Source organism: Manis javanica, chromosome X, assembly GCF_040802235.1.
Source record: "Manis javanica isolate MJ-LG chromosome X, MJ_LKY, whole genome shotgun sequence".
In the NCBI taxonomy this organism is placed as follows: Eukaryota; Metazoa; Chordata; class Mammalia; order Pholidota; family Manidae; genus Manis; species Manis javanica.
The window spans coordinates 32,169,397-32,183,115 of NC_133174.1; the positions used below are offsets into that span (position 1 = coordinate 32,169,397).

Below are 13,719 nucleotides of genomic sequence, written 5' to 3' on the forward strand. Positions count from 1 at the left end.
AGACAAATATCATTTTCCCTCTTAAGTGTCAATGTCTATTACTTGCCAACTGAGTAAATCCTCATTTTGAAGTGGCAAAGCAGCTGATTAAACTGTCACCCTCTGTATCTTTAGATACAGGCAATATGCCTATCCACACAAACTACTGGGCTGAAGAGGAGAATATCAGGATGATACAGTGAGGGGGCTACTTCCTGTGGCCTTCCCCAAGGTCCTACAGGAAAGCCTATTCCATCTGGAGGCCAAATGGGAGTAGCATATACCTTTGCTAAGAGAGACTCTGGCTAATGGGGCCAGCAATCTCAAATGCCTGAGAAACATGGTCCAGACCTTTGGTAGAACTGTAAAAGCCCAATTTTATGTCCCCAGCTACAGTTAGAGCTCACTAAGGCAAGGAGGAGGAGGCACAGTAGGGGATGAAATTGGTCCCAGGAAGACATCTGTGGAAAACTGGAAATCCTTGGCTCCTTCCAAATATCTCCAGATGAGCACTTCTTTGCCTGGCAAAGGTAATAATTATCCTCATTGTAATGAGTCATTCACTCAAATTGAATGGGTGTTTTGAACTTGGAAGCAAGGGGCAGATTAACTGGGCTTCACAACCGGGTGGTTGTTTTTATTGCCCAAATGTGAAGGCCGGAATGGAAGCTGTTAGACTGAGAATGAGGGGTTACCTGCTACACACTGAGAGCAGTTATGGAGAGAAACCACAGGCTGGTGTGCAGGTTCTAGCACTGTAACTCAACAAGGCCTTCAGCTTTGATTAGAGTCACCCTGAGGTTGTGTGGGGGCTCACCCTCTCAACTACTGTTTTGGAGGGGGATGGGGGCTATTTATAGAAACAACTGAATTGTCAAAATGTGCTACAGAATTCATGGGCTCTCATGAGGTGTAGTGATTTATAGATGAAGATTGAGAATGATGGGTACAGAAGAGGTACTTACATATTTACTCACTGTCCAATCAGTGCTTGAGGAGATTCTTCACCGCGCCTTGGCACCATCTCTTCCTGTTTCAGGCCCAGGAACCATTCTCTGTGTTCTTTATTGCCAAACGTGTCATTCCGGGATAATTTCTTATCTCTCACTACAAGAAAAAGATAGCAATGCTGTTATTACTCACAATGCCATGGCTTTTTGGACCCTGTTTATATTGAAACTACATAGATCTTCTTGCTTCACCAGTTCCCTTGTGCCACTTACTCCATTTATTCAAAGCTGGTTCCATTACCCAGGATGCTGCATCACCCATAGGGCCACGCATGAGTGCTGGCTCCCAATGACTCTCTCACCAATCACTACTGTAAATCTTTGAGGATCATCACAGATGAAAGTCTTACTGAGTACATAGGACAATGCAAATGAGAATTCATTTTCTGGCCATGTTGAATTTACTGTTTAGAATTTTATAGTTTAAACATAGAAAACATCTTCCACTCTTATATTCCCTTGATGTCTTTAGGCTGTCATCATTGCATTGCCAGAACATGCTCTTTTGACAATGACCTTACCCCTGCTTTTCACACATCACTGCCAATGGGGAAGATAGGCAGAGGGCCTGGGAGAAGATAGAGAAGAGCAGTCTCATTTGGACAAGGGAAGTTCACTCCTTGCCTTGCATGGCTTGAGACCAGCCCAGTAGCCCAGGAGAGCACAATGTTGCATTGTTTGGAGGCAAGGGAGGACAGAGATCAGAAAGGTCCATTGACATTGTGGAGCAACAGTCTAGGGAGCCCTTGCAGGAGATGGGCGTGCCAACTCCCAGAGGACTGGAGGCAGAGCCTGAGGAAGAGGTAAGTGACCACTCTGCATGCCAGCTGCAGGAAGCACACAGGGCAGTGGTGCTGTAGACAGCTGGCACTGTAGTCAGGGCAAGGATAAGCAATAGCTGACACATGGTTGGCACTCATGGCTCAAGCCCAAAGGTCAGCAGGGAACTGTAGGTAACCCAGAGCCCTGAACTAGCCCTGTGTCCTATGTCAAAGAGAGACACCCAAATCAGTGTGCCGGCACCATTCTGGCAGCCTCGTCTCTGCGATCCTGCAAGAGAAATGCTATGCTGCCTGTGGAAAAAGTCTGTTCACCAGAGTGCCCTCCTGGCACCAGGCCTTTACCAATCCCATAGGCCAGGGCCCCAGAGTTTCTCAGAGCATTGGATTAGCCCCTCTCACGGTGTTGGGAGGGATGTAGGTGGTTGGAGGGTACCCTGAAGGGGACAAAAGAAGACCGAGGCCTATGTGGATCCTGATTTGGGCTCAGGGAGCCTCATCCAGACAGGTGGTGCTGCCAGCTCTGGCGGGTAGGTCTCTGTCACCAAAAGAGAACATAGAAAATGTTGAGGTAGGTAGGTGCTTCCATTGGCCAGGACTCATGCAGGACCAGGCTGGCAGAATGGGAGGCAGTCCCCAGACAGTATTCCGGGCCTGTTTGGGCATTGGAGGGGAATTGAGAACATTTCAAGGAAGGTACTCCAAAGCTGGGGTCCCTGGAGGCACGAAGATCAGAGCAGGGTCCTGCTTTCCTAGGGTCTAAGGCCCTTGTTGGCTTTGATTACTAACCAGCTCTCGCACTGAGAAATTCAACAGCTGGTCCCTAATTGAGATTTTTAATGATGCTGCATTGCTAAAGTATTCCCGAGTTGGGGAAGTGGGGGTCTACGATCATTCAGTGCCTAGGCAATCCCAGGCCCCTGTAACTGTCCTGGCTGATACTGAACTGCTAAATGGATGTGTCCTCCAGAACAGAATTGTTTCTTATACCTTCCTTGGGGAAGAGCCTGGAAAACAATAGTCAAAAGAAGGTGTCCCAGATGCCACAATCCTGACCAAGCCATGTTCTCACTCTGTGGAGCAGAGAGTCTTGCTGCTCACCTCCAAAAGAAGATCTGACCCTGGCTATGGTCCTTGTCTATTGTTTCCTCCTGTCCTCCCCTCAAAGGGAAGGAACTTTTATTGTGGTTTTCTTGTCTTCCTTCGTGACTGCATATGGGGCACATTGAGGATGGTTACATTTACCATTCAGATGGGGGTTCTTAACCTGGGGTTTATGTATTTAAAGGGCTTGTAAACTTGAAAGGGAAAAAGTCGTGCTTACTTTCACTACTCTCTCACTGAAATTTAGCAACTCCTTCCCATATCATTGCAGGTAAGAGTCATAATAATATTAGCAGTGCTTGTCACCAATACATCACAGATCTTTTTATATCATATGAGAGCTGTGATAGATATTTCAAAATGCCATTTGTGGACATCACTTTTGATATTATGGTAGTTATTGCACCCAACACTAGATCTTGCTATTTAACGAACTAATAAAGAAGTAGATACATTTCTGTATCATGGATTTGTTTTCTAATGTTTTGCTAAATGTATTTCAAATATAATTTAATTTTCATCAGTTAAATATATGATTCTAAGAAGGAGTTCAGAGGCTCCACCACACTCCATTCTTTCCATGGTACAAGAAAATTCAAGAAATCCTAAGTTAGATGGATGCAACTGGCCTATGAAAGGCTACATCCAGACCTGTCTCAGGGAACAGAAATCCAGGACTTGGAGTCGAACTATCTGGAAAAGACTGTGGTTTCTCTCTCGTGAGGAGACTATAGGTAGGTGTTCACAGTAGGTGGGCCTGATGTGTTAAATGGTGTAAGAACACTACTGGCGGTGTGTATGGATTCTGGACTGCTAAGAGGTGGAGTGTAGTGGGTATATGTCAGTCCTACTTCCCAAGACTTTTTTCTTCTTGCTACTAGAAATGGAATCCCCTTTTCATTTGGAAACTGGGATTTAGTTGTGCATAAAACTTCCCCAAATTCTCCCCTCCAATCCTTGCCCCAGGGGTGGGCATGTGAACTAGACTTGCCTAGTTAGAGCATCCATCCTCCCAGCCAGCGTGATTGGCTCAGAGCAGGACATGTGTCTCCAAACAGATCAATCAGAGTCTTCCCTGAGATATTTCTGCTGAGAAAAGCAGGGGTCGTATTCTGAGATTATGAGTTGTTAGGATAGAAAGAACGGAGCTGCTTGAAGCAAATTTTCCTAGCTCAGGGATAACGCTGTTTTTGGTAGGAGAGAATGAAGCCAAGGAATAAGAAGCAAGCAGAAGCAAGGAAAAAGACCAGACAGAGAGACTAGAAGCCCTGAAAGATCAATTACTTGAATTTACAAATTTCCTTGGTTTGTTGCTTTTCATGGTGTAAAGTGTGTCTGTGTCACTTGCAACCAGAAGATTGCTGACTCATACACTGAGACAGGATGTGAGTGTGTGTGTGGTGGTCGGGGGTGGGGGGAGTTTATCCCAGCAAGTTGAGAATGATTGAGAATTGGATTTCTACATAATTGACAGCAAGGTGTCTATAGTTTCCATTTTTATATGAAGAACTGAAGACAGCAATTATATAATCCTGTCATTGCCACACAGGTAGCAAGTTACAAAGCCAGGTTGTATCTATTTTATTCCCAAGCCCATGTTCTATAGGAAGTCAACTGGGATAATGAGACAAGAAAAACATCCTTTAGCGTTTAGGTTCCCCGAGCTTATGTGGTGTTTGGCCTGGTGAGTGGGAGTTGGGTGGACAGAGCACATCAAGAAATCCTGTTGCTCAGGGATCCCTCCCCTCTTCCAGACTCTCTCCTTGCCTTCTGACAACTCCCTGTCCCCTGCCCCTGGCCTAGTGCTGGAAGACATGAATTTATAGCACCATGCTGACTTGTGTGGGAGGGCTTTGGAAGTCTAGGCTCTGTGACCTTTATGGCCATCCTTTCAAAACTTAAAACCCTTTCTTCTAATTATCTGCTCTGTCATTTCTGCTTTAAGCCAATAAAGGCTGCTGGTTGAAATGGAGGATTCCCTTGGGAACCTGGGAATTCCTTTTTGTCTGCCTTCCTTCCTTCCTCCCTCCCTCCCTCCCTCCCTCCCTCCCTCCCTCCCTCCCTTCCCTCCTTCCTTCCTTCCTTCCTTCCTTCCTTCCTTCCTTCCTTCCTCCATTTCAAGCTGTATAGTTACTTATGTTTTCTCAGCTATCTCTGTGTTTGCCGTGGGGATGCAGCGGGCATAGTCCGTGTTAGCTCAGTCCACCAAGTTACTGAAATGCCATAAATCTATCCCACCTCAACCTTCTACCCTGTTCTTGATGATTCATTCAGACTGCCTTCATTTTAACTTTAAGAAAACCTGAATCACGGGGGTTACAGATGTGATACTGGGGTGAATTTGGAGAAGAGGGGTTGCTTTGGCTGGGAACTGCGTCAGGATAGATTCTGGTCTGAAGATGGTGAGTCTGAACCTGCCTCTATCCCGAGAGGCATTGCGTATATCAGATAAATCCTTTCTGTTATGAGAAGCCCTAATTAATGCATGTGCTGAATTGTTCTTCCCTGATGAGGACTTCAGATTAATGCTTACTGGGTGCCACATAAGTTATCTCTTATGTATCTTTAATAAAAATAACACTGGCTACAATTTACAGTGGCCTTACTATGTTCAGGAGCCCTGCGCTAAGCCCTTTACATTCAGTATTTCATTCAACCCTCCCACCACCCACTAAGGCAACTCTTGAGCATTATTTCTCTCGCCACATAGAGGAAGGAGCTGAGGCTCAAAGAATTTCAGTAGATTTCTCAAGGTCATACTGCTAGAAAGAGGTAAGGTGAGTTTCACACCAAGGCTTGTTTGATTTCATAGCACTTAACCACTTGCCATTGCTTGCCATTGTACTGTTATGTTTTAATGTTAAGGGGAAGTGAGAAATTTAATAATAGAACTTGGTCAAGGTGGCAGTGAAAATGAGGGAGCATTGTTGTATCACTCTGACAAGTGCCCTTGGTTCAGTCCCTTTGCCTTTACATTCCAGAGGTGCTTGGCATACTGATGGGGCTGAATGAGCAGTTGTGGGGAGTGGGTAACTGAGAAGCCAGCAGGCTCCTCACCCCCAGGTTGGCCTAGCCAAGTGGGAGGTGCAATTCCTGCCTCAAGATCCACCAAGTAATCACCAGAAAGCCTTCGGGTGGTGGTTTGGAGCGGAGGAGAGGGCAGAGGATGTAGTGAGATGGCCTGCTAGTCTAGAGGGCTAGACACCAACCAGCTCTGTGACCTTGGGGAAGTTCCTTAACCTCTCTGTGCTTGCTTCTGTCCTGTGCTGCAGGGAGGTTAGGCTGTGGGTACTGCTGGCTCGTGCAGTCTATGAAGCTCTGATTTTAAGAGGGACAAACAGAGAGGGCTATCCTAGATGACAAAGGTTTATAAATTTCTGAGCCTGCCAGCCCCACATGGAGGCTTACCCCTCCAATGTTGTATCAGTTCCCATCTGGCTTTCTGATGCTGCCTTGTGTCACCATATGGTTCCTCTTAACTGCTCGCTGTCAAGTATCAGCTGCTTCTACGTGTAGCTCTAGCATGGTGGTGAGGAGCTTGGGCTCAAGAGTCAGACTGCCTGGGCTCAAGTTCTCCCTCCCTCCCTTATTCTCTGGGCTTCAGTTTCCTCCTCTGTAAAACAGGAATAATAATGGTGCTTTTCTCATGGGGTTGTCTGAGGTCTAAAGGATACATTCATGTACCATGCTAAGCCTGTTACCCTTGGTGCCAGGCACATGGATCTACACCTTAAATGTTAGCAACTACTAGCAGTAAGGACACTGAAATCAGTAAACATTTGCTGAGGGCCTCCTAAGGGGACACTGTGGGTGAGTGCTGTGGGGCACACAGACAGGCACAGCCATGGCCCCTCATCTTGGAGCTGCCGATTGTGCTCTGGACACTGAGAAGGAGCGCAGGGCATGAGCTGTCTGTCGGGCATCAGTGTCTATGTCAAGGTGAAAGCCCAATCGTACAGAGGGAGAACTGGAACTGAGGCAGGCCTGAAACATGCTTGGCCAGCCCAGCAGGGAGCTCTGGAAGTAGAATTGTCCCACTTTGGACCAAAGTGGCCAGACCTTCACATCCCTGCCTCTCCCACTCACCAGATGTGGGCCACCTGCAAAAGGACATGACCTTGGGCAATGCAGCTCTCAGCAGCTCAGGCACCCCCTAAAGGGCTGATACCTGAAGGCTGTGGGTGGGGCTGGACAGCAAGTCCTCCATTGAGTGGGGATCTGGGCAGTGCCATTGAGTGCCTCCCATGCTCAAGGAGTTCATAAATGACTGAAGGCATGAATAGAGGACTAACACAGATAACAGATTGTCCAGAGAGAAGTTCCCAGAGCATCGCTGGGCAAACAGAGCCTTGGTACAGGAAGAAGTGAGTCCTTGAGAGACGGTGTGCCATGCTGCATTGGAGGGCCACAGTGAAGGCCTACATGGGGAGGTTAAGCCCAAGGTCAGAAACCTGGGGTGCCAGGGACCTGTGAGAAGTGGGGCCAGGGCAAGCAGGCCTCATATGCTGATTAACGTGAGGGCCATAGACGTGGGGTTGGCTGTGTGGCACACTGGTGAGTCTGAAGTCCTCAAGACTGGACACAGCCTCGATTAGGTAAAGATCTCATTAAATAGGTGTTGTGAGAGAGAATCCAAAAACATTCTATCCCCCTCGTAAGATACCTGTAAGGAAAAGTGAAGGCAAGTTCTAAAATCAGAGAACAATGGCCCCAGATGCTCTCTGACTCCCTATTCAACGTGTCTCTTTATCCACCTCCCACATTCCATCGCCTGCTGTCTTTCCATCATGGTCTTAACCTCGTGATGATCTCAACATATTAAAATGGCCCATTTTTGGTGACTGTGCTGAGTGGGAAGAGGGGGAGTTGGCTTCCCATCTTGGAGCTCTTATAAAATTTGGGGACAAAGGCTAGAAGCATGTTGGGGAGGGCCTTGAATGCCCAGACTAGGAAGGTATGCTTACATTGGCAAGAACTGGGGAGTCCCTGAAGCCTTGGTCATCTGGCGGGTGATGGAGAGATTAGATCTGGGCTTCAGCAGGATCCATATGCTAGCAGTATACTAGATATTCTGGAGCAGCCCAAGGTAGGAGGTGGAGACGTAATAACGTCCGGGCTTACTGTCTTAGTCGCGGAGGTGCACGGAAGGGGCCTGAGCTGTGGAGGCAGGAGTAGGGAGCAAGGCTGGGTAGGAGAGACAATGCAAGGCCCCACATTTCTGAACTTGGTGATAAAGAGAATGGTGACTCCTCTAACAGCAATAGGGATCTGTAGGAGGAGCCGGTTGCGAGGAGGGAGGTGGAGAGAGAGCATACATGTTTCTTTTGGTTATGAGGTATTAACGGCAGGAAAACTTATTTTTTATGGGTGACCTGGGTTGGGTTGCCCAGAAGCAGACCTTGAGATGAGGACCTGTGTTTGAGCGATTTAGTAAGAAAGTGCTGCTGAGGCAGACCTGCAAGGGAGAAAGGGAAGCAGGAAAAGGAAAACGAGAAGGAAAGGAAACAGGCAAGCTTTCACAGCCCTGTCCCTGTCCGTCAATGATGAGGAGCCACCAGAGGGTGGGCAATCCCCCAGGTCTGCGGTCAGAGTCCAGCCCAGGTCCGCTAAGTGGTTCCCTTTTCTGAGTCCAAGGGCTGTCGTCCCAAAGCAGAGTGCTGGTGCCGGGTGAAGGAATCGCTCAGGAGGGGAGAGGGGTGCACACACAAAGGACCAAAGGGGGCCCAAGGGGAACTGGGTGGGGCACCAACACTGTCTGCTGTCACAGGAGCAGTCTTGGGAAAGGACCGTGGCTTGCCAGTGGGTGCTCTGGCCTGGTTGATCCTCAGCCTCTGCCAACCATCTGCTGCTTTGAGGAACAGAGTGTGGAATTCTGGGCCCGTGTCTGTGGCAGACTTCACTTCAGGTTCACCCTTTTCCATAGAAAAGGAGAAGCCAGAAAGAGCACTTCATGGTACTGAGCACCCAATGCTTTGTGATGTGCCCTGGCTGCAGGCACATCCCAGATGCGCTATGGGGTGGGGAGGCATCCATCCAGGCCTACAAAGGGCTGTGAGTTCCAGCTCTTTATAAGTCCCAGTGCCATGAGTGTCTCAGCCCCCTGGCAGCCCTCTCTGAGGCAGTCAGTCACTTGTCAGCAGTCAGGAGACTGGCCCTGACCCGCTGGCTGATGCTCCCAGCCCATTAGAGTTTGCTGGAAGCCTCAGGAGATGGGTGCCCCACAATCACACAGGAATTGCGTTGGCCTGGAGTACACTGACCTTGAATCAATCGTGCAGCAGTGAATTAAGCCAGGCCTGTGCCCTGTCGAGAAGGGGAGGCATGCTGCCTCTGACTTTGCAAATAAATAACAATGAAAGCAACTGTCCTACAAAGCAGGACTAAAGAGCCAGCCTCCTTCTCTGATGCTCTGGCTTGTTCTTCTGTGCTTACTCAGGCCTGTGCTCTGACATGGGCAAAGCACAGGGCCAGGGGCTCTCAAAGTTGAACTGCTGAAACAAAGGAGATGGTCAGGATCCTGCTCCAGCTTCCAGCTGCCTTCTGTTCTCATGGGTCCATGCCTCAGCCCTACCATGCCACTTGTTAAGTATCTTGTGCCTCACCCCTGTTAATATCCACTCCTTATGCCATTCCCCATCGCCGCTCTCCGATTCTCGGCACACCCTACACACCTCACCCCTAGTGGGGAAGAGAAGCAGGCCTTTCTGTGTCCTCAGCTTTCAAGCAGCAAACTGGAAAACAGTAGACAGCAGGGAGTCAACTCTCTTTTCCCAGAAGCCCTGCCACTGTTCCTCAGTTCCCTTTCCTGTTGAGAGCTGTGCTCTGTGGGCTCTGCACTACCCATCTGTGGGGCTGCAACCCCCACTCCCAAGGTGGGTAGCTGGGACCAAGTGGTCAAGGCTGCGCCTTCCTCCTGTGTGGACCATGCTGCCATCTCTGAACCCCCTACTCATTTCTGCTGTCCGGGTTTTCTCAGGTTTGGCATCCTTCCAATCCCACTGGAATTCAGCTGATAAATGAATTCATACTCGAAGGTTATTGACTTGATTTGTCACCCCCATCCAGGAGCTATTTGCAGTGAAAAGATATCCACCAGGGAGAGGGCAATGTTTAACTGCAAAGAATGTCTTTCTAATGGAGGAGGGGTTCAGGCAGTGTGGCCTTCCGGTAGCTCCCTTCAGATCACCACTGAAGTGACACTCTCTAAGCCAAGTCCCACTGCAGGGTCTCCCCAATTTCAGTGTGCCCTGGAATGACCGGAGGCACTTGGAAAAACTACAGATTACTAGGCCCTAGAGATTTGATTTAGTAGGGCTGGATGGGCCCTGGAATTTGCATTTTAATCTGCTCATCCATTTCTGATGGAAGTGGTCCATGGACTACATTGTGAAAAATACTTGGGGATTAGACTGCTCCGGCTGCCGTAACAAAGTACCACAGACTGGGTGGCTTAAACAGCAGAAATCGATTCTGTTCTGTTTGTTCAGTTCTGGAGGCTGGAAGTCCAAGACCAAGGTGCTGGCAGGGTGGTTGGTGCCTCCTGAGGCCTCTCTCCTTGGCTTGCAGACGGCTGCTTCTCAGTGTGTCCTCACGTGGCCTTCCTCTGTGCACACCCTGGAGGTCGTTCTGTGTGTTCAAATTTCCTCCTCTTAGAAGCACACCCCTCAGATTGGGTTAGGACCTACCCCAATGGCCTCATTGTCACTGACTTAGTATTTAAAGGCCCTGCCTCTAACGCAGTCACATTCTGTGGTCCCAGGAGTTAGTGCTTCACCATATGGATTTGGGGAAGGGACTCAATTCAGCCCATAAGAGACATTTGTGCAGGGGCAGCAGACGCCACGGAGTTCTCTGCTCTTTTCAGTAAGTGCAAGAGAGAAATAATACCCAGGTTGAAAGAGACTGTGCGAAAAGCACAGATCTGCCCCTGAACCAGAGGCTGCCGGGCCTTGTATGGCGCCCCCTGTTGGCACCCTGGTCTCTGTTTTAGCAACTACTTTGGCTCACCCTTTCAATCGCCTTTCCTAGTTTTAGAAGCAGCCTTTCTTCTTCCAGCTTCAGAACAGTCTTTGGCGCCAGCTCCAGCGTGGCTTGTCGGAGGCAGCCCTGGCCTCGCCTTAGAGGCTGTTTCTTTCTCCAGAAAGAAGCGAGGACCCTTCACCCTCCCCATTCATCATCGCCACGGGCAATCTAATTACAGCCTTGTCTTAAAAGAAGAACTCATTTACAATTGAGACTTCTTCCTTATGAAAATGTAACATCTTGAACTATGTTTTTATGGCCCCCTTTTTCAAAAATAAAAAAGGAAATTAATTAATTTCCTGGTACACGGAAAGACTCACGAGGTCTTGCCAGTCGTTCAAGGAAAGGATTCTCTCTCTGTCTCTCTCTGTCTCTCTTTCTACCGCCACCCCCCCACCCCCACCCATTCTCTCTCTCGGCCTTCCACTGTGTGACAGTGAAATGCTAAAATGATTTTGGCAGGAGAATATTCTCAAAGGCTGTTTTTATTTCAGCGGCAGAAGAGTATCTCAGAAAGCAGGCTGCACCTCTGCCCTGTGGGGCTGTTTCTAATTGCACGAGGTGAGCTGCAGAAATCCTTCCCCCAGCCGGGTGGGGAGAAAGTGGCAAGAAACCTAAGGAAGATAATCGTGTCTGCCGCATTGAGTGTTCACCACTTAAAGGAATTAGCTTGTTGGACCAAAATATTTCTATGGGTACAGAAAACTATACATTAGAATAATGAGGCTGACCCCTTCCTTATGCTTTGCAATCGCTGGAATTTGTTTCTTTTCTTTCTAATCACAACATGCTATCTTCCTCCTTGCTCACACCTCTGTCGCAAGACTGGCTGCGAATACTTGAGATTCTCACCTTCTCATTTTCGGTGTGAAATAATTGCCCAAGGATGGAAACTGACAAATACGAAGGCAGATTTCAGAAAGTAGCCCACTTGGTATTTAGGATAGCCTAAGTACAATGGAGACAGGTACATTGAGTCTTATCAGCTTCTTCCATCCTCACACTTATTAGCCTTTAGAAAACGAGTGGTGCTTTCATAAACCTGGGTTGATTTGAAATTTTAAAGGCAATGGGGTTACTGGGTACATTTCATTAAAAACCTATATGATACATTCATGATAAAAACTCTTAACAAAATGGGTATAGAGGGCAAGTGCCTCAACATAATAAAGGCCATATATGACAAACCCACAACCAATATCATATTTAACAGAGAGAAGCTGAAAGCTTTTCCCCAAAGATCGGGAACAACACAAGGATGCCAACTCTCCCCACTTCTATTCAACATAGTTCTGGAGGTCCTAGCCACAGCAGACAACACAAAGAAATAAAAAGCGTCCACATTGGTAGAGAAGAAGTTAAACTGTCACTGCTTGCACATGACATGATACTGTACATAAAAAACCTGAAAGAATCCACTCCAACACTGTTAGATCTAATACCTGAATTCAGCAAAGTTGAAGGATACAAAATTAATACACAGAAATCTGTGGCATTCCTATACACTAATGATGAATTAGCAGAAAGAAAAATCAGGAAAACAATTCCATTCACAATTGCATCAAAAAGAATAAAGTACCTAGGAATAAACCTAACCAAGGAAGTGAAAGACCTGTACTCTGAAAACTATAGGACACTCATGGAAGAAATTAAAGAAGGTACCAATAAACAGAAATACATCCCATGCTCATGGATAGGAAAAATTAATATGGTCTAAATGGCCATCCTGCCTAAAGCAATCTACAAATTCAATGCAATCCCTATCAAAATACCAACAGCATTTTTCAACGAACTAGAGAAAATCTTTCTAAAATTCATATGGAACCACAAAAGACCCCATATAACCAAAGCAATCCTGAGAAGGAAGAATAAAGCTGGGATGATTATGCTCCCTGACTTCAAGCTCTACTACAAAGCCGCAGTAATCAAGACAATTTGGTACTGGCACAAGAACAGATCCATAGACCAGTGGAATAGAATAGAGAGTCCAGATATTAACCCAACCATATTTGGTCAATTAATATACGATAAAGGAGCCATGGATATACAGTGGGGAATGACAGCCTCTTTAAGAACTGGTGTTGGCAAAACTGGACAGCAACATGCAAGAGAATGAAACTGGATTATTGTCTAACCCCATACACAAAATTAAACTCGAAATGGATCAAAGACCTGAATGTACGCCATGAAACCATAAAACTCTAAGAAGAAAACATAGGCAAAAATTTCTTAAATATAAACATGAGCAGCTTTTTCCTGAACACATCTCCTTGGTCAAGGGAAACAAAATAAAAAATGAACAAATGGGACTACATCATGCTAAAAAGCTTCTGTGCAGCAAAGGACACCATTAGCAGAAAAAAAAAGGTATCCTACAGTATGGGAAAATATATTTGTAAATGACATGTCTGACAAGGGGTTAACATCCAAAATCTATAAAGAACTCACATGCCTCAACACCCAAAAAGCAAATAACCTTATTAAAAAATGGGTGGAGGATATGAACAGACACTTCTCCAAAGAAGAAATTCAGATGGCTAACAAGCACATGAAAAGATGCTCCACATCGCTTATCATCAGGGAAATGCAAATTGAAACCACAATGAGATATCACCTCACACCAGTTACGATGGATAACATAGAAAAGACTAGGAACATCAAATGCTGGCTAGGATGCAGAGAAAGGGGAACCCTCCTACACTGCTGGTGGGAATGTAAACTAGTTCAACCATTGTGGAAAGCAGTATGGAGGCTCCTCAAAAAACTAAAAGTAGAAATACCATTTCACCCAGGAATTCCACTCCTAGGAATTTACCCTAAGAATG

General features: G+C 46.9%; 1 long non-coding RNA gene across 1 annotated transcript in view; it reads right to left on the reverse strand.

The window, feature by feature from the left end:
• Nucleotides 1-974: 974 nt before the first annotated feature.
• LOC118968939 (uncharacterized) overlaps nt 975-13,719 on the reverse strand; it is a 34,419-nt gene continuing 21,674 nt past the window's right edge. Inside the window, exon 3 of the long non-coding RNA XR_005056823.1 lies at nt 975-1,086. This is a non-coding gene — a long non-coding RNA (uncharacterized lncRNA). The remainder of the gene's footprint in view (nt 1,087-13,719) is intronic.